Source organism: Phyllostomus hastatus, unplaced genomic scaffold, assembly GCF_019186645.2.
Source record: "Phyllostomus hastatus isolate PE091 unplaced genomic scaffold, TTU_PhHast_1.1 phas_contig_402, whole genome shotgun sequence".
Classification (NCBI taxonomy): domain Eukaryota; kingdom Metazoa; phylum Chordata; class Mammalia; order Chiroptera; family Phyllostomidae; genus Phyllostomus; species Phyllostomus hastatus.
In genome coordinates this window covers 5,911,428-5,932,280 of record NW_025333873.1, presented here as the reverse complement: position 1 = coordinate 5,932,280, position 20,853 = coordinate 5,911,428, and the positions used below count along the sequence as shown (strand labels likewise).

The 20,853-nt window shown below is 54.3% G+C and overlaps 1 protein-coding gene across 1 annotated transcript in view; it reads left to right on the top strand.

The window, feature by feature from the left end:
* KLHL29 (kelch like family member 29) overlaps nt 1-20,853 on the top strand; it is a 281,972-nt gene that overhangs the window by 56,682 nt on the left and 204,437 nt on the right. Inside the window, exon 2 of the mRNA XM_045844674.1 lies at nt 19,045-19,152. The gene's annotated coding sequence lies outside the window, so the exon portion shown is untranslated. The remainder of the gene's footprint in view (nt 1-19,044; nt 19,153-20,853) is intronic.

Genomic DNA, 20,853 nt, shown 5'->3' with positions numbered 1-20,853 from the left:
CCTAAGTTTGGCAACTCGTAGAAATGGGGGCAGGGGAGCGGCACATTTATTTCTTTTCTGACGTCCCCACCCCGGGTCCAATCACTTTGTGGTCTCTGGAGACACACTTCCTGTGAATGAAACGATACTACCCTTCGATGCCTCCGGAAGAGGCTCTCTCCTTGCGTCTGGTCCCTTTGGGTAGGGTTGTCCTTCGTCTGTTCAATGATCAGAAACCATGTTTCGGTTTACCCATTAACTTGGACCACTTCTGTAGCCCATGGCCTCGTGAGACCCTCCGTGAAAAAGTGAACTACACATGCACGTTATAAATATATAATTGCACACACACGGTATGGATTGTAGTTCAGAGTTCCACCGCGGGTCTAAAACAGTGCTTCTCAACCTCAACCTGTTTTAACCTGCGAGTGTGGATAGCCTTGCTCGGTACGGCTGGCTATTGGTGTGGCCTGCTGTGACTATAATTCCCACGGTTGACTGTCCACCTATTTCTAGTGAAGGCCTTTGTGGAAGGAAGGAGGGAAGGAAGGAAGGAAGGAAGGAAAGGAGGGAGGGAGGGAGGGAGGAAGAAGGGCCGGCAAATCCAGTTAATAGAAGATATTCTGGTTACATGTTTTATTCACTTTTCTGTCCGGGGCCGTCCCGTGAGGACAGACAAGTCTGCCATCGGGTGACACATCAACAGAGGGTCGGTCCCCCGGCTTCCTAGACCAGAACGTTCTGGGGAAGCATGTTCTCAACCAGAGCAAAGGCAACGCATGCTCTTTGGCTCATTTGTGAGTCACTGTTCCCTGCTGAGTTTGCCCTCCCAAAATGTGTGTGTGTCGAAGCCCTGCCAGTATTTGTGACGGTGTGTGGAGACAGGGAGGGCCTTCAAAGAAGTGGTGAAGGTTAAGTGAGGTCTGGCAGGGGGGCCCTCATCAGCCGGCCTGGTGTCCTCGTAGAAAGAGAAGATGCAGACTCTCAGGTACCCGGGGGTGTGTGCGCGCTCGGAGGGAAGACCTGGCGAGAACACGGCAAGGAGGAGGCCATCCGCAAGCCAAGGCGAGAGGCCCCCGGAGAAGCCAGAACTGCTGACACCTTGATCTTGCACTTCCAGCCCTCAGAACTGTGAGACAATAAATCTCACCTTGTTTAAGCCACTCGGGCTGTTGCAGTTTGTTGTGGCCGCCGTAGCAGACGAACGGAGCCACCACCAAGCCTATTCCCATGGATTCCTCTTCTGAGCAGATTCCCAGATGGCGGCAGAAGTCAGCATCCTGTCCATTTTTGTGAAGGCAGAGGCCGAGACAGAGAGGGCCCCCCGGCAGGGGCAGGGTCAAGAGGGAGCTGCCCCCATGGGACCCCCTGCAAGGTCCCCTTCGTGGCCGAGTGCCATGCAGGACCATGCCCAGGACCATGCAGGTAGAAGCGGGTGTTCCAGAATCCTGGGAGCAGTGACTGGGCCTTTGTTCAGGAGTGTCCATTCTCTTGTCCACGAACCTGAACAAAACGTCTTTCTCTAGTAAAGCCACATACATGAAGCGTGCGTCTAGCACCCACGAGTGAAGAGCCAGAAGCGTTCTCCCACGCCAGCTCTGTGGGTTCCTGGCTATTTGTGCTTCGGTGCCAATGCTCACGTTGCGTTTTCCGTTCCTGCGCATTTAATGCTTCAGCCTGCATGCAGCTTCACCGCTGCTTTGGGAATTTTGTGCAACTTATTTATGCACATTAAGATTCTGGAGGCTTCCCCCACCAAAAAAAAAAAGAGATGGGGGGAGGGTGGCTCCTTCTTGACTTTGAGATTTTCCCAGGATGGCAGGTTTAGAATAACCCTGCCTGACGTCCAGGAACCTGCAGGGCTGGACAGTGGACGCACCCAGGCTGGTGTGAAATGTGCTGACGGGGCCCAGCTGAGACAGCACTGGGCAGAGGGAGGAGGGAGGCGGGGTCACTCCGGGTCGCGCTCGCCGCTGAGGAAGCAGGCCCGCCGGCAGCTCCGGTGTCAGGCGCAGTGCAGTTCGGATCGAGGGCATCCCGAGGTCTGTTCGCCTTCCCCAGGTGTTCGCTGAGGCCCTCCCGTGTGCCCCGCTCTGTGTCTTCCCGCCCCAGGGGATAGAGTTGGGACAGGGGTGACAGAGGCAGGAGGAGGGCAGCACTGGTCCCACTCGGAGACAGTGCAGGGTACAAAGAAAGTGACCCTCGTACAAACACAGAGACAAGGACTGGGTGGTGTGCGACCCACGAGTGACCTCAGAGTGAGCTCTGAACAAGAAAATGGCCAGGCCTCGGTGGGGGCTGGAGTGGCCACGGCCGTCTTTTCCTTTGGTGGTGGGAACATTGAGCCTTGAACTGTAGCATCCTGAAGGCTTCGCCTAGGAGGAGGCACAGCCCGGGGTCACTAGTTCTCTCCTTCTCCTCCTGCATTTCTCTCCTGTGGTTCCGTCACTCTGGGGGATTCGGTGTGTTTCTGAGCTCCTTCCCCATCCGGGCCCCCCACGGTACGATTGAGACTTTTTGGACCCCTGCAGTGCCCCCAGGGTGCCTGAGGTGGGGGTGTCGCTGGAATTCCCTGTTCTTCCTGAGGGCTGTCACAGCTCTGTGCCAGGGTCCCGCTGGGGTGGGACGGCCAGGGAGTTTCCGAGTTCCAGCGCACCAGGAGCAAGAGGCCTGTGGGCAGAGGAAAGTCCCTCTTTGCCCGGAGGGAACTGTCGGCTAGGCATCCAAAGAGAATTCAAGGATTCCCGCTTCTGGGGAAGAAAGTGAGGGTCAGCTGGAGAATGACCGCCCCAGGGGCTCCAGCGCAGGTCTGCAGGGGCCGGCGTTGCCCTGGAGAGGACGTGGGGTGCTCACTCAGCAGACGCCCAGGCATCCTTTGGAAGCTCGTTTATTCAGCTTGCCTGTGTGCGCATTCGCATAAGAAGTTCGTATCACGTGTCTGCTTCCTTCTCGGCACTGGTGCTCCGGACAGGAGCAGCGGTGGGCAGACACTTCTGCAGAAAAAATGTTTCAGGCTCTGAGGTCCACATTGTCTCTGTCACCACCCCTCCACTCTGGCCGGGCGGGAGCAGCTGTGGACGATACAGAAACGTGCGTGTGTAGCTCTGCCAGTAAAACTCGAGTGGCAAACACAGGCATGGGGCTAGATTTGGCCCACGGGCCGTAGTCCGCTGACCCCTGGACCATAAAAACACAGAGGTAAAAAAAGTGGGCACGGCCTCTGTCTCTATGGAGCCTGTGCTGTAGGCAAGGAAAACAGAAGTTCACCGTGTAATCACACACGAGTTGTAACTGTGAACACGGACACTCGAAGGGAAGATTGGTTCTCATAGCTCTGTCAATGGCGGGGGGTGTTCCAGTCTCAGGTCCAGGACGGCTTTCCTGGGGCCTTGATGCGTGACTCGGGCGCTGCGTCAGCTTTAACCGGGTGTCAGGTTTGTGCAATGAGATGGCCCGTGGTGCTGTCCGCCGAGACCGGGAGCACTGGAGAAGTCCCTGTTTCTTTGTTTTGTTGTATTTGGGTCAGAGGAAGGGGCATGACAGGTTGAGTTGCCTTCGAGACATCAAATTAGAGGTGTCAGATAAGCAGGCGACATGCACAGAGCTGGAGCTGAGACCAAAGGGAGGGAGCGGCTGGAGATAATGTGGGGCGTCAGCCGCACACGGAGGGTCATTGAAGCCGTGAGCGGGAATTACATCATCCGGGGAAGAGAGTTGAGTAGGGAGAGAGAGAGAGAGGGAGAGAGAGAGAGAGAGAGAGAGAGAGGGAGAGAGAGAGAGAGAGGGAGAGAGGAGAGGGCCTAGGAGCAAATCCTCAAGGAGCCAGCTCTTCTGTTTGATGTCCAGGCAGAGGGGCCGTCCTGCAACACGGATGGGGAAACGACCACCAGCAGAATGAGACAGAGCAGCTCCTGTGTCCTGGAAGCTAAGGGAGGAACACGTTTCCTGCCAGGATGAGCTGAGCCTGCACACACAGCGCAGCGCGGCTGACCACTGACGGACACCCCTCGGCCCCTCGAGCTGGTCAGTGCATCCACAGTGGCTGTTCGGTGCCCATGCCCCGCCAGCAGTTCAGTGTCATGGTCATTGTCCCCCCTTTTGAAGGATGGTCATCGGTGCTGCAGGCTCCTGGGCGGGCAGGCAAGAGGAAGAGTGGGGACATGCCATTGGATTTCGCAGGGTGGAGCTGGTCGGTGGCCTTAGCTGGAGAACAGGAGACGGAGCCGTGGGCTGAGGAGTGAGCTGGAGAGGAGAGGGGAGGTGAGGAAGGAGATGGTGCGGGTGGAGGGTGTGTGTGTGCAGGGGGCAATTCCTGGAGAATGGGATGTAGGGTGCAGGGCAGATGAGGCGGGCAGGCAGAGGGGAAGCCGGAAGGCACTGAAATTTTTCCTTAAGGTGTGAAAATAATGAGAGAGACTTATTTGTTCAACGTGCCTGCGTTGTTAGTCACTTAGACTCTTTCTGTGTCTCACTCATTTATTTTTTATATGATCCAACGTGCTTCTCTCATCCTTAGGAGAGGTAGTTTCTATGTTCTGAGCACTAAGTGCATTTTAGTTTCTCCTTTACTTTTCAATAGGCATTCATTGAGCACCGACTATTTGCCAAGCACTGGACCCTGTCCCAGTAAAATGGAAATGAATAAGTTACAGCAGTTTAGTGCAGTGGTTACCAACCAACCAGGGCTAATTTCATCCTTTTTTCCCTTCCCTAGGGGAGGCTGGGCAATGTCTAGAGAGATTCTTGGTCGTTGTAAACTGGGGGTGGGAGAGAGAAGCAATGCTCCTGGCATTTAGTGGATGGAGCCCAAGAATGCAGGGAAACATCCCACACTGCACAGGACTGGCCCCCACAACAGAGAAGTACGCAGCCCAGGACGGGAACAAGACAAGAAGCACCCCAGTAAATGCATGCGCCTATAACTGCAGGAGCTCAGCACCTGCAGGGCACCTGGGCGTGCACAGTGCAGCTGGCCGAGCAGAGACGAGGGCCAGGAAGGACGGGGGAGGTGACACCTGTGGAAGGTGCGGAGGCACAAGGGAGCAGGGTGCACGTTCAGGAGCTCCCAGTAGTTCAGAGCGGGAGCATTGCAGCCCGTAAGGGTAGAAGTCCCCTGAGCAGGGCTGGGACCACAGACAGCATGCCAGGTATTTTGGGGTTGCGTCTCTTCAATGGGAAACCGCTAAAGGACCCCAAATGAGAGGAAACCAATGCGTGTCTTAGGAGATCGTTCTGGGGGCAGAGGGCATCAAATAGTAATCGCTAACGTTATTGAGAATCGACCACGTGCCAGGCACGTCTCTGAGGACTTTATTGCATTACCTCATTTAACACCCCTGTGACCCTAAGGAGGAAGGGCTCTCGTTACCCCATCCTACAGCTGAGGAGACTGAGGCAGAGAAGTCACGAGGCTTGTTCAGGGTCCCGTGACTAGTGAGTGGGGGAGCCAGGACTAGACAGAGACGGGGCTCCCACACAGGCATGAGACCACCTGGTGGTTCTTTCCGTCCACCTTTGCATCTGGGCTCTGGAGGGAGACTCGAGCCTCCACCGGGTCTCAGTTTAAACTCCTGAATTCCAGCGGTTCCTGCAGCTGCTCCAGAGGTTCCGTGCCTGCAGTTTGAGGGCTGCGGCCTGGAGACAGCCCGTTTCACTCTTCCTGACTAGAAGTCCTTGTGTGCCTCTTACTTTTTTAGGCACTCAGTAGTAGCTGAAACGCCCCGTCAAAAGGTAAATGCTTGAACAAAGTGTGCTTGTAGGAAATCAAAACCACTCTTCGCTGCCCGAGACCTTCACGTGGACCCCAGTAACCTTACGTAACCCCTCCAGCAGGACACCCCCACCCCATGGTCAGACGCACCCTTTCTCCTCTATCTCTGATGCAGGGAAAGGTGGGTGTGCCTGCCCAGTGAAATTTAGCGTAAGTGGGCCTCAGGGCCCGAAGAGACCCCACTAGCCAACACAGACCCCTCTACCCAGCGTTTCATTACAGGGACTCCTCCTCCCAGGAGGAAGACGGTCCAGGGCGCCGGCCTCTAGCCCAGGACACACGGGAGCCCAGGGCCTGCCGCTGGGAGAGGCAGCTGCAGGCCAGAGGGGCAGGAGATGGTGCAGCTCAGGGAGGCCAAGGGTGACAGGCTGAGGGGCGGCCAGAGGACAAGTCCCACCCGGTACATTGCAGCAGTGCTCATCCCATGTGCGAAGATCGGACACGTGTTTTCACTTTTATGGTAGCTTTTAAAGAAACGTGTCCTCCTTTTCTGGGCAGTGGCAGGAGTCCGGCAGAGTTTAGGAAAGGCAAACTCGTCTGTGACCCCGAGGGAAAAACCCCCCCTAAAGGGAAGGCAGGTGTCACGGTGCCCCGGCGTAACCTACCACAGATGGTGGCTGGATTAACCCGCTCAGGTGCCTTCTTTGAGGCTGGGGTGTGGTCTGTGAGTCCACAGCCCCTGACTGTCCCCACCTGACAGGTGAGCGGCCCTCAGCCCAGCCACGGGCATGTGGGGCGTCCATGGGCAAGGCCATGTTTCAATGCTTCTGCTTTTTTCTAGGTTTCACTTCTTCCTTCAAGGGTTCTGTGGGAGGTCAGACAGTTCTCTGAGCTTCAGTTTTCCGTCTTCACAATGAAGGGATCTTTGGACTAAAGACCTCTAGTGTCCCTAGTGGCTTTGGCTTGTGGACGGAGCTGGCCTTTTTCCAGGGTGGCGACTGCCCACCTACCGTGTTGAAAAAACTAACTTCTCACCCAAATACCAGGCAGGGCCCCATGTTCCCAAAGAAAAGCTCTCCAAAAGAATTTTTTAGCCAAGTTAAGTATACAGAATTTTTTAGACTATAGAAGAAACTGTTGACTTAAAATATTTAATTAAAATGTGAATTTTAAAATACTCCTTTTTCCACTTATATATTTTACAGGTCATTACTCAAACCTGCCGTGCGCAGTTTTGATTCCCGTGTGTGTGTTTCGCCCCCAGTGTATCCTTTTATTACTGGAGTGGCTTTTTGACAAGTTTTTCAGACAGGTGATCCTCATTTCCATCCGAGTTTTCAAGAGACGGCACCTTTTGAATCTGGGGATTACACCTTCCTCTAAAATTTCATCCCAAGCCACGGGTCTCAATGCTCATAAATTGAGGCAGTTTTTGTTTTTGTTTTTTTGTTTTTGTTTTCATTTTCCCGACAGGCAAATGGTCACAATCTCTTGCAATAATTAACCAATGTTGGGTTTCTTTTTCAAACGACCTTTAAAGATCTTATTCACAACAGCTTCTGAAATTATGACACCATAACCCCAAGAATAATTACTACGTCTGTGTTAACAGAATTAGGTAGGAGAATGCCCTATAAAATGAGTCTTTTTACTGATGCGGAGTTATCCATTGATACATTGGACATATTGAAAATAAGGCAGCACCCTTTTTCTTCCCTTAGGAATGATGGGAAGTGGGGGGGAAAGAGGCCGTGTATTTGGGCATAGGTACACATTTTTAACTTACCAAATTCTTTCAAACCTAACAGCTTGTTTCCTTGTGCAGAGGAGCGATTCTTCACTGCCCGTCCGGGGCCAGTGGCCGTGAGTGTAGGCAAGGTCTCCGCGGGGGTCAGACCCCAGAGGGCGTGCTAGGTCTTCCCAGCCCCTCAGTGGCTCTGGCCACCGCCTCTCCCCACTTGCCAGACCCCAGGAGTTCCCAGCCCCTTCCGGCCACGTCTCTGCCACAACCTGCCGCTGGGCTATTGTGTAGTTTAATGAGCACAGAGCCGTTCAGAAATATGCCCTGTGCTGCACAAAGGGAAATAGTAACATAATCAGAAATGATTATATCCCAGCAGTTCAGCACTATTGCTACTATTAATGTCCATTATCAGTGTATTACCTGAAATGTGTTTAACAGTCGCAGTCACTAATCAAGGTGCCTGTCCTGGAAAATGCGTGTTCTCTCCGTTTGGATCACACTGTATACTGTGTTGTTACTGTTTTAATTCTTTTTTTTTTCAGATAATTGGAACCTGCTACTTTATACTCTGAAAAGTAATGTAGCGGGTAAAGCCCTGAGAGGTTTCAAGCTTATGCTTCCATCAGGGAAATAATGCAATTTCCATGCGAAATGATTATAATATTATTCAGCGATTACATGGGGGTGGGGGGGGTAGTCTGTTTTGGTTAGACGTTTGAAAGTGGCAAATTGAATTCCATCCAAGTAATCAGATGTTATGAGTTTCCAGCACAATGTGTTTGCCCGTGCTGGAGGCTCACTGCCTCGGGGTCCCCCCAGCCCAGGGTCCCCGGGGCCTCTGCTGACCGCCCGGGGTGGACCTGACGCGCCAGGGGGTTTGTGTCCTGGCAGCAGCTCTCAGCGGATGGGAATGGGAGCTGCCAAAGACGCCGGCTTCCCCCCAGCTCCGGTGGGACGACGCAGAGACGTGCCCCTCTCGCTCCGGAGGTCCCGGTGGGGCCGGCCCTGGCGTCCTCCGTGGTGGCCGGCTCACGTAGGGCCGTCCGTGTGGGCTTCCTTTGCTTCCCTGCCTCGCTTCCTCGCTCTCCCGCCGGAGCTTTCTGGGACCACGCCCCGAAGAAACCGCTTGCCTGAAACCCCTGTCTGAGTTCTGCTCCAAAAGAGACACACACCTGGCCTCCCAGCCCCCTCCTTCCCATCCTGAGGGCCTCCATGGACCCCTCCATCCTGTGACTCACGTCTGGATAGCACTCAGAGGCCTCGGCGTTTTCAGGCATCGTCCTCCTGAAACATGAAAATTCTGAACTTTTTTTTTTTAATCAGGAAGGTAATGGGTATGATTTATTTCTCCCACCTCTTCTCTTAATTATTATTACCCCATTCAAGGGAGACAAGATGATTTAATCTGGGTTGTAGTTAATATGCCCATGAAAAATGTCCTCCTTCTGAACATGCATCTATGTGCTCTTAGATAATTTATATATGATTTTAATAGATTTGTCAACAGCAGCCCTTCCTCCTCTCAACAGGCGGCTGGCAGACAGATCGCTTAACTCGCTCCTCCGCGTTATTTTTCATACATGGTCGCTGCGCGGCCGACAGATAGCAGATGATCCCATTACAAACACATTTGACACGGCGTGCACGGCGGGGGTGAGCGAACTCAAGGTCTGCCGCTGCGGCGGGCGGCGTGTGTCTCCGGCTCACTCCGGAGGGCGGGGTCCCCAAGACCGAGGCACCCGAACAGGGGCCGAGGCTGCAGCCCCCTGTGGAGGCCAGGTGCTGACGGGAGCCCCACCCACCCTCCGTCACAGAGGCTCTCAGGGTCCAGCCCCTTCCGCACCCTGCCCCTCTTTGTGTGAGGATGCCCAGCCCACTCCGGGGGCGGGCTGGAGGTGCATGGGATCGATGATATCCCAAAAGCACCCATCGACTAAGGAGAGGGAGAGGTGGCGAACAAACACCCCAGCTTCCTTCCTCACCTGCGGGGCCGCCGCAGGGTTAAGCCCCAGTTGCCCACCGGGGCATCCTGCTCATGAACACACCCGCGATTGGCTGGTCTCCTGTCCTATCCCAAATCCCTGTTCCGTCTCCGCTTCCTTGGATCAACCATTCACCGCCCCCAGATAAAAACCCTTGCATCCAAATCCATGTTTTGGGTCCGCTTTGGAGGCAAAGCCAGACTAGGATGGTGGACCCTCTGAATGTGTCCTTTCCAATGCTGGCATCTCCCAGAACTGGATGAAGCCCCGACACGGAGCCCCCTGCAGCCGGGAGCTCCCCCTCCTCGGGCCGCCGTCAAGTCCCTCTTGCATAGGGGTCTCGGCGCTCACCCCTCTGCCGCCAGGCGCCGTCCTGTGAGTCGTGAGCAAAGGTGCGTCCCCAAAAGGAGCCACACATGCCCACGTCTTCCCACAATGCCAGGTTTACTAGGGGAGACCTCCCCAATAAGCCAGCAGAGTCACACGCAGGGTACACACAAAAAGAGAGAGTTTACTCGACAGAAGTGAGCAGAGCGAGGGTCTGGAGGAAGTCCCGGTCGCGGGCACATCCGCTGATGGAGAGGCTGGTATCGGTCTCCAGCCAGGTGGGGGCCCCGCATCCGGTGGAGCAGAGGCCCAGCCGGACTCCGAGCCTGACACGAGGTGCAGCCGAGCTTGAGTGCTGGGCGGTCGGAGCTCTGGGTTCTTACGGGGGAGGGGGTCCCACTCATCTCGGTGTCCAGATGGAGTCCTTATTATCCAAGGGTCCACACTTGTGCTTTGGGGCATTCCAGGCCCCTCTTAAGGGCATTCCCGTCATACCCCATTACCTTAGTCTTAACAATGCTTTTGACATAGCTGTCAGTGCTGACAGCGACTCCATTCTGGGGTGTCAGAGGTGCCCAGAAAGTCTGCTCTGCCCTTGCTCTGCACACTGTATTGGTGCCCGCACGTGCGTGACGGGGCCGGTGGCCACTCTGCCAGCTCCCAGCCGACCTGGACGTCCATCTGACACCTGACAGCCCCGCAGCCCCCTCCTGAGTTGGAGTGCAGACCAGAGGCGCCCAGCAGGATGGAGGACGGGGTGGCTAGAGAAAGCCGAGAGCACACCCCTTGGGGAAAGGAAAGGGCAGAAACCCCCTTCTTTCAAAGATGAATGTGAGTGCACGTGGACTCTTGGCGCCGTTTCCGTTGCCTGGGGCGATGACCGGGGGGGGGGGGCGGGGGGGGCGGGGGGGCGGGGCGTGCGTCCCAAAGCGTTCTCTCGACACAGAATCTTCGCCCTGCCGGCTTCTGGCAGAGAGAACCACATCAACTCCTAAATTTTCTCAATGGAGTGAGACGCATGTAATGTGTCATAAACCACAAATAAGCCTTTAAGAAGCATCTATGTGTTTCTTTTCATCAACCTTTAGCTGCCTTCAAGCCAACTTTAATTTTATGTGAATTCAAGATGATGCGTGGTATTTTTATTTGCTACTTCATTGCTAAATGTTTCATATAAAATGGAACGGGGGGGAAAAAACACGCAGTCCCACATGTAAGAGAAGCAGCAGACTGCTAAACGTGACCGTGGGAGAGAAGCAGTGAATGGAGTGGGTTCGGAAGAAGGCTCCCCTTCCTGGGCAGGGGCCAGGCGGGTGGAGGGAAATTCGGTTGTGTGGTTGGGTACCTGTGTCCATTATCCATGTGCTTGCACTGCGTCTTAAAGAGGCTATTAGCATTCAGAAGAATCTACAGGTATTTTTGTTACGGCTTTTTTTTTTAATCTCTTAAACGTACATATAAATGAGTATGTATTATTTATAGATGTCTTTGGATTTCGAAACACTGAGCTTGAGAAGTAATGCGGCAAGAAATATTTGATTTACTGCTCGCTGGAGAGGAGAGAAAAAAAAAAACAGGGGGTTTCTACAGGAAGGAAGGCTGGGCTGTGATAACTTGTTTAACCTTTCCAGGGACTTTCCTGGAATCTCCCGTCGCGAGACATGATTGGGTGAGAGACAGAACAGCGGCCAGGGGTCAGGAAGCCAGTGCTGTCGTCCTTGCTCTCCTGTTCCTGGGCTCCGTGACCTTGAGCTTGTCACTCACCTTCCTTTACCTTTGGTTTCCTGCCCGTATCCGGGGAACGGGGCGTGCCAGGCTGCAGCTCAGCGATTTGGTGCATTGGTATCGACTGCTCTGGGCTCTGGCCCGACTTGTGGGTTGCCGGGTTAGCCTGCAGCGGTGCGATGAGGCTGGTAGCCATGGCTCTGTCCTCTTTTCCAGATGCCATGGCACAATCCAGGCGCTTGCCTACACACGCTGGTAGAGATCAGGAAAACTGAATTAGCTCCTAACACTATTTTCAGTTCCTAGGCTGTTTCTATATTGGCCAAGAAAAACAGAGAACTCACAGAAATTCCTGGGAATGACTGCTTTCTGCCTGGGTATGGGGAAACATGCTTGTCTGTGGTTTATTTTTAAATGGATAACTCATCATATCTGGGTAAAAAGTACTGTAATCTCCAAAGGCTTTTCTTTCACAATTTTTTTTTCTCCGAGAATATGGAACAGGCTCAGATCCATTCAAATAAAACAGCGTTTTACTGGGTGGGGAAGCAATGCCTCTCAGACTTTCTTAGGGGTGGGGCCCCCTGCAGAACAGCCGGGAGCCATCTTGCCTGGCCGCAGACCACGCCCTCTTTCCACGGTTCTCACCACCCACCTCGGGGCCTCTGGTTGTGTCTGACAACCCAAGACTCTAGACAAGTCCTGCTGAAATATTCCAGCCTGGCCCCCGGCGTGTCAGGGAGAGCCGAGGCAGGAGACTTGTCCCCAGTCGAGTCAGACAGTGAGGTGGGCAATGCCACTCTGACCAACATGGGGCACCCACAGGTGCCCACCCCACACTGAGACCTGGAAAGTTCTGGGCGGGGGGGGGAAGGAGAGGGAAACCAATACCCACCACTATCTGGCTCGGGAGCCTCGGCAGCTGGCCAGGATTCAGGGCGTCGGCGCCTGCCCTGCCTCTCCCGGGGTCCGCACAGCACTCTCAAGGAAATGCAGACACACTCCAAAGAGCCCACAGCACCAGCAAACGTGGAGCGCCGTCGTGAAAAGCTTCAATTGATGGGTCTGGAGGAGAAGCAACATCTGGGAAGGAATTATTGCAATTTAAAGGGCGGATGCAGGCCTGTGTGTAAGAGCAAAATCTGGAAGCAATGTCTGATTTTTTTTTTAAGTGATTTATATTCCGCTTGTGACGCTGTGGTGTGGACTTCCAGATGTTCGAGGCAACTTCGTTGTCACAAACGAGTTGTCTTATAGGCATTTTCCTTCCTTCAGCAGAGCTTTGCTGAGCATCTACTACGTGCCAGCTGCCCCACTCGCTCTGTCAACGCTTCAGTGCCGCCGTGGGCCCAGCAGGCTGCTGGGGCCACTGGCCCTCTGACAGCCTTCCTTCTGAACACGCAAGGGCCGTGCCAGCTCTGGCTCCGCCGAGAAGCCAGTCTGCGGTGACCGGGGTGCGGGGCACCTGTGCCGGCCCTGTGTGCAGGGCGGGCTGAGCCGGGCGAGCCCTAGTTCATCAGACTGCTGAGGAGGAGTCTGCTGTGTGACAACCAAATGGTTTTTTTCGAGAGGGGTGCTGAGTTGCAGCTTTCTTCTGGAATGTTTCTGTCTGGGTTCCTGGCAGAGTCTTGGCATAATGCAGGTTCTGGTCTGCCTGCACCTTCTGCATCAGCCCGTTCTCCTTGCCCAAAGGACGTGAGGGCAGCCCGGAGACGGGCCACCGAGAAGCCTCCGTGGGTGGCACGCACGTCCTTATCTGGATATTCTCCAGCGATTCGCCTCACGAGTGTCTGTGCTCCGGAGAGTGGGGAAGAACTTCTGGAGAGCAGTTATCCGGAGGGAAAGGAGGGGAGGCCAGAGGGAGGGGGTGCAGGGAGGGGTGTGGGTGCAGCGTGGCCACTGAAGCAGAGGAGAGCTGGGCGTGTCTGAGGGACAGGAGGCTGGGACAGCACAGGACATGGGGGAAGAGGGAAGAGTCCGGTCGCCTGAGTTCTCGGGGGCCCGTGTCATGGAGGGCTTTGGGGCAGGAAGTGCCGCGACCCGTACTGGGATTGAACACAATGCCCCTGGCTGCAGAGGGGCCACTTGGGGCTGCAGAGGGGGCTGCAGCTGTGGTCCAGGTGAGGGGCAGGGAGGCCTGGGCCCAGACAGCATTAGCGGAGATTAAAGAGGAGAGATCACCATGCTCGCTGGTCTGTGTGTGGCAGGAGCTGGAGGGAGGGGGAGGAATGGGAGGTTAAGGACAGGGAGGTGACAGTGCTGTGCCCTTAGATAATGTCCGGAAGCAGCAGATTTGGGGAAAGTCAATCAATTAACACATCGGGAAGGAAGTGCGGACTGATTCCCGAGTGGGGAAGGGTGCCAAAGCCCTTAAAGGCTACAAAACGGTTCATGACCCTCCGATGCTCCTCCCTACCCGACAAAACCTTACTCCTTAGCGTCGGATGCCTTCCATTAGAAGTAAATTAGATTAAATTGAAACGTTCTCGTTGGGGCGGCCGACCATGGAAAAAGGTTGAGAAAACACGGAGCTGGTAGTAACGGAGAGGCCTCGAGCTGCCTTGCCGCCGACAGGCTTTGAGGTCAGATGGTGGGGGACCGTCTGCTGTGGGAGGGTCGGCGCCGGTGAGGGGACACCCTGGAACCTGACCACCACCCCACAGGGCATCTGGGGGCTTCGAGCAGCGGGCAGTGGGGGTTGGGGGGAAGCAGCCCGTGGGTCACAGGGTTGGCTTGGGCTCACCCAGAACTGATAGCAATGGGGACCTCTGCTGACACCCCCACTTCTGTTCAGCCCAGACCAGAGGTGGTGGCTCCAGAGTGAACACGAGACAATTCCAGCCTCCTCATCGCTGGGGGCGCAGCAACACCGCTGGGGAAGGGGGGCCGGTCATTTGGAGCAAGGCATGGGATGGGAGATGCGAATCCCGATTTCCAGTTCTGCCTCCTTCCCTCGTTATCTGCCCTGTAACTTGGGGCAACTGTTACTTGCCACAAGCTTCCATTGCCTCGTCTGTAAAATGGAAACAATAACGGCAATCACCCCATCACCTCAGTAGAAGAGATGAACGAGAAAACCTGAAGGAGCTGGGCTTCGCAAACGGGAAGTGCGATGAAAATGCTCTTACACCTCAATCAGGAGTCGCGGCCTCTGAAGTTTGGGGTCTGGTTTTTTTCTTTTTTTTCTTTTCTTTTCTTTTCTTTTCTTTTCTTTTCTTTTCTTTTCTTTTGCAGAGCACATGCCCACACAGAGCCTGCCAAGCACTGCATTCCTAATGTTGAGAATAAGTAATGGATCGCATTGGTGGCCAATTCTGGCTCCTTAATGGAAAGAGGAAATTTCTGCATTGCTGGGTGGGCTCCCGTGAGCGGCTCTGTCATTGCGTCTTCCTTCTCCCCTTTTAAAAGCACTGCTTTCCGGACCCCTTGGCCCATGATCTGTCATGAAGCTGATGGATCAACCTCCTAAGAGAGTTTATTTTGGGCTTGGCAAGGTGCCCGCAGGCTTTGGTGAGCCCATCGTTGATAGTATTAATGGATGGCCTGTTTCTCCCTCTTCTTGCGAGAATGTGAATGAGAGCTGCCTTGCAGGACACGTTCAGAACGGACCCTCTCGCCGTGGGCCAGGGCTGCCGCGGGGCCCCGAGCGGGGCTGATGGGAGGGCGGGGTGGGAGCTGGTTCCCTCACTGCAGTTTTCTGCCTGCAGGTTATTTGCTTTTTTCCTTCTAAGGAAGAAAGCATCCTCATTTCCCAGCTGGTGGAGGGATGGCGAGCGACTCAGTGCTGGGGCCATAATTGGGTAGCGTGGTCAGGACCCAGGCACGGCCGGTCTGTGATCCTGGGTCACGCAGGAGAGTCCCTAATTGGGTTCTCCTACCTTAGGGCAGCTTCTCTCCCCCCACATTGGTCTCTTTTATAAGGAAGAGAAAAAATCCCAGGGCCCTTGTTTATCATTCTCTTCGCTATCAATCAGCCACCATCTTTATTTATAGACTCAGACTTTGCATGGCTCTCAAACATTTCTTCGAGTTGAACGTTGAAGACCTCCTAGCGTTGAGGCAGTTATTTAGCCCAACTAGCTCGTTGGAGGGTCTTGCTCTCACATTGGCCTTTATGCCCTGTCAGACTCAGCATCTCTCAGGTTGCTTGAGAAGAGAGAGGGTCTGTTTGACCGGAGATGTCAAAAGTCAGGTCCTGAAGTCGTGCCTTCCCCTCACCCGGAAATGGGAACCTTACCTGTCTCCCTGCGATCTCCTGGGTTTATGCCTGAGGCTCATTTTCCCAAGCCATGATCTTTGAAAACGCAAAGTTTTGACAGGGTTAACCTGGGAACAGAGTTATTACTAGACACCGGTTCCTAGTCATTTAATTTAAAATCACTTGAAATGCCACGCATGTCATGAAAGTCGGAGGGATTTAGGTACCTGGATGTAGCTTCCAGGTCTTCTAAGAAGAAAGCATGATGAGTGTATGGTCTGTCATACAGCACCACGTGAGGGGGCGCTGTGAAGCAGAGATTAAATGTTAACACCATGATGTCTGTTCTCAGGACGCCTAGGATTTGACAGCCAGGAGTGGAGGTTGGACAGAAGGAAACAGTGCAAGAAGAGTAAATAGACAAAATCACTGAGCTATGAACTAACACCAGTGCGAGCTGAGAAGACTTAGACACCCCTCAAGGGCGGAGCTTCTGGCTGGGGTGGGCAAAGATAGCCTCAGGGGGCTGCTCCTTGTGGGGCCGGGAGCAGTGAGACCCGTACTGAGACGTCGGGGCTGAGCACGAGGGGAGGATTACGTACCAGTTTCTCCAGTTTTAAGAATGGGAAAGGCAGGTTCCTAGGAATTAAATAACTTTGCCGTGTCAGAAAAACAAGCGCAGCACTGGAATTCTAATTCACATCTGTTTCCCAAGTCCTGCTTTTTAACCATCTCTGAGAATGTATCCGGTTTTGGGTCTCGAAGGGAAAAGACCCATTCTAAATGTGTGAATTGAAGAGAGCGCAGTGGAAGGACTCCTCCCACGGGTGTAGGCACTGTGGCACACCAGGGCTCATTGGGGGGAGGGAGGCATTTAGGCTTAGAAGCCTAAAGAGGCAGGGAGGCAGCTACTCCTGGAACCCAGAGGGAGCTGTGTGGAGCCCTCCCATGGCAGCCAGAGACAGCCATGACCTTCAGTGGAGGGGCAAGGCCAGCCCAGGAAGGCGCCGCAGGCAGGAAGGGGAAGCACCCGACCCCGTCCCTGATGTCCTGCCAGGGCCTGCATGGGCCGAACCCGGAGCCTGCCCAGACCGCAAGCGCGGCCCTCCACGCAGGCCAGGGGAGCCTCGCGGGGCCCGGAAGGGGAGGCAAGCACACCTGGAGTGGGGAGACAGAAGCTACCCAGCACAGCCTGTAATATCTAACGTGTCAGCTCTCATTAGGATCTTTTCAGAAGCACGTTAGGGAAAAGTCCCAATAAACTTGGCTTTGCACGAGGTTTATTTTTATTCAAAATCTCATTTTAGTTATCTCCTCTGGAAGTGGCCTCTGGGGACTTACAAAGGAGGAAGGAGGAGGCCTTTGTCATCGGAACAAGTTAGACAGCCTGGTGGCCTGCCTCCCTCCAAGCTCCTGTCTGGCCCGTGCCCTCTTTGTCCCACACAGCCTGGAGAGTTGAGCCACCTGGGTTAAAGAGACAGGAAGCGCGTGAACTTGACATTGGCCTCAGAGAGGTCTGTCTTAAGAGAGTGAGAGCTCCGTCTAAATCTTGGCAGCCAGGATCTCGGGGCTCTGAGTTAGCTGATAATGGCCTTCACGGTAGCCTGTAAGGGGGGGCCGAGTGATCTGGACACCCACCTCTCTGGCCTGGCCTCCTGCTAGCATCTCCCTTGTCTGGCCACTGTCACGCTGCCACCAGGTCATTTGCACTGGCTCCACCCTGTGCCCAGAATGCTCTCCCCCAGGCACCTGCGTGCCCCACTCCCTTATCGCCTCTGTGTGTGTGCGCGCACATCATATCCTCATGAGGCTTACCCCAACCGCCCCCTTAGATTTCACCACGGCCACCTGACACTAATTCCCTGCTCCAATTCTTCTCTACTAAGTAGCACCGACCACTTCTAATATGATGCCCAATTAGTCCTTACCTCTGAAGCCTGTGGTTTATTCTGTATGTCTAACCCCTCCGGGAAGGTGAGCTCCATGAGGCCAGGATTTTTTTTTCCTGTTATGTGCACTCGTGTGTTCCCAGGGCCCAGACTACAGTCTGACACAGAGCGGCAGAGCGGGCACTCAGTAATTATCTGTGGAATGAATGGATGGTTCAAATGAATGAATGAGCTTCTCAAGGATCTAAAAATGGCCTGACCACTGTCTCCCAGACTTCTCTCTTCCCCACCACGCATCTGCCAGAGATCTTTCCCAGAAATACATCGATCATCTTATTCTGATTATCATCAGTACTGTCAATACTTTGCGGCCAAAAGCCTAGATGTATCCATGTGTCTCCCATGCGCCTGGCGGAGGAAATGGACGTACAGCCTTGGCTCTGTGTCAAGACTAAATGGTGACCTTGGCTTCCTTTGCTTCCCCACAGAGGCTGTTTCTCCACCGTAAAGGGAACACGCTCTCCTTGGGGAAAATAATATTTGTGCCACCTTCAGCTATTAAAATGGCTATTTGATATGGCTGGCGTGCGTCTCTGCCCGTGGCAGCTGACAAAGCTCAGGGCGAGCTGCTCCGAGGTCGACCGGCCGCATCATCGCCGCGTCACGGGGGAGGAGCCCGTGGTAAGGGCTCATCAGGAGTTTGCAGTAACTTCCTTACCTGTCCCGATCCTTCGTGTATGGCACTGAAGCTTTTCCCTGCTCTCCGGGACTCTGGGGTGCTAAGAGGAAAAAGGGAAATCAATTGATAATGATGTATTCTGTTTAGAAAAAGACATTGATTCCCAGGTAACGGCAGCCGTGCGTTTTCACAGGGCGGGTTGCGGCTTCCCGTCGCGGGGAGGGTTTCGCGCCGGCCGCGCAGCAGAGCAGGACCAGCAGCATCCCTGCCTCCCCACGACAGACAGACGGCCTCCTTCGTCTGGGCATTAAATCTGTATCTTTTTAAAAAACATGCTCCCCGGGAACCCATCTCCTGCCTTTTCAAGGTCTCCTTGCCCATTGTCTAAAAAGCTAATGATTTGTGTTTGTGATTCTAGAGTTGGTGTCCCGTTCTCTTTTCAGCCTTAGATGAAAGACTTCAATGCCTTATTATTTCCATCTCTGGAGTTTCTTGGTTTGGATTAGATGGAAGGCAGTGTGCCATTGTTGCCTCCCTTATTCGATGTTAATGGCTGTACCTTGGGGATTAGGGCTCTGTGTGTTGGGGGGAGGGGGAGGGATAGCAGTGCCCACCCCAGGGGGTGCTGGGCTGCCCACTTGGCCCCCCCTATCTTGGGCCCACCCTGTGTGAGACCATCCACACTCAGAAATCCAAGCCTGGGGCAAGCTTCCACTTAGGGGAGCCACCATCCAAGATACTGGAATTCCAAAGAGAACTTTTTGCAAAAGAGGCTATACCTTTTCCCCACCTTTTTCCCTTCTGCTTCCAGACCGCCTGGCCTCCTGGGGATGCCCACGCTGCGCTAAGTGCTGGTGGCCACCGAGGGTCTTGCATCCTGGGGACGAATCCGGAGCTTGCCAGGGACGTGCGGCGCAAGGTAGGTCTCTGCTCGGCTCACCTGGGCCGAGCAACGAGAAAGGCCTCAGACCCGGGCTAGGCCTGCGATGCTCTCTAGTGCCGACTGCACAGGGGAAGGGAGGAAAACGTATCCCGTTCCCTCGCCCTGTTGGTGGGTGACATTTGCACCACAGAAGTGGGGTTGACCGGTGCTCAGGTTCTGGCTGAGCCAGCCGGGCCTGATCCTCCCAGAATCAGCCTGCCAGCCTTGTTGTAGCTCGTCTTCACTTTCCCGGGCCTCGGGGTCCCTGGGAGGTTGCATCTGGGCATAGCCAGCAGTAGCTAGGTGACCTTTAAGCTCCTCAACACTGTAATTCTATTTTTGGTCATTTAACTTTCCTTGTGATTCAAACAGCATTATTAAATATCATTACAATAATCTGTTCACCATAAAAATATTTTAAAGATAGTACTTAACATTGTATGAATTATTACAATCCTGAGAAATTTTTTCCTGTGCACGCACACACACGCACACACACAAATGGAATCGCACTGCACGTGCTGCTGGATGACATGCTATTGTCACGTGTCTTATGTCACGGGTACCTCTTTATGTCAGTAAATACAAATCTATAGTGTTTCTCAAGGCTTCATATATATATATGTATGTATAATAATCTACATGGTTTACTTAACTTGTACCCTAAAGATGGCCATTTAGTTTGTCCTTAATTTCTCACTCCCATATATAACGCCATAACAAACATTTTTGTGCATCTAGCTTTGTATGGTCATTTGATTGTTTTCTTGGATTAAATATATAGAAATCTGGCCTGAAGTGTCCATTCAGGGTTCTCGAACCTGGATTGTGAAGAGCAGGCAGCGGGCAGGGAGAGCTGGGGGCGGGCCCGGCCTCATAAGGGCGGATGTCTGCTGGGAAGGCAGCTGCAGGCCACTCTCGCACGCAGCCCGAGGGCTGGGAAGGTGCCAACAGAAGCTGGGGAGCCCGGCACTGGAGTTGCCAACGCTCACCCCTTTCCCTTTGCCTGAGGTCGGGGGGCCTAGAATGGACAGGTGGGGGTCTGGACACTGGGATTCAGACAGTTGGGCCTGAGCTGGCCCAGGCCAGCATGGCTCGGTGGCACTTGAACCGTTTGAAACCCACAAGCCAAAGCCACCTCTGCATAACACAGGAAGCCACCTCTGCATAACACAGGAGGCCTGGCTGGGCAGGCATAGGCCACTGGGGCCCCAGGTCTGCTGCGTTCTCAGCACCACACACCCTGGTGCACTCCAACCAGGAGCCTCTGGCCTCCGCCTGGGGCCAGATGATGGCCTTTTGTCCAGCTTCCTCCTGCAGCAGGGGTCGGAGCAGCTGACCAACAAGGCTCCTGCCGTGTCCAAACTCCCTGCTGGCCAGAGGGCTTTCTTTGGGCTCAGAGTCAGTGGGGTTGGGGCTGGCCCTCCACCCCCAGAGCCCTTGCCCAGAGACAAGAAAACGCAGCTGAGGGGTGTAGGTAGCTGTGGTTCATCAGCAGAAAGCAAGAGGAGGCTCCCAGCTGGGCCTGGCTCGGCTGTCGAGAAGGAAGAAACGTCCCCTGTGCAATGCAGCCTGCTGCCGCCACCCAGGAGCCCAGGGGGGGGCAGCCAGCAGGAGCAGATGGGTTTCAGACCTTGGGAGCTGTGGGCTGTTGGCACATGCCTAACCACACCACGGGCCAGCTGGACAGCTGTCCTG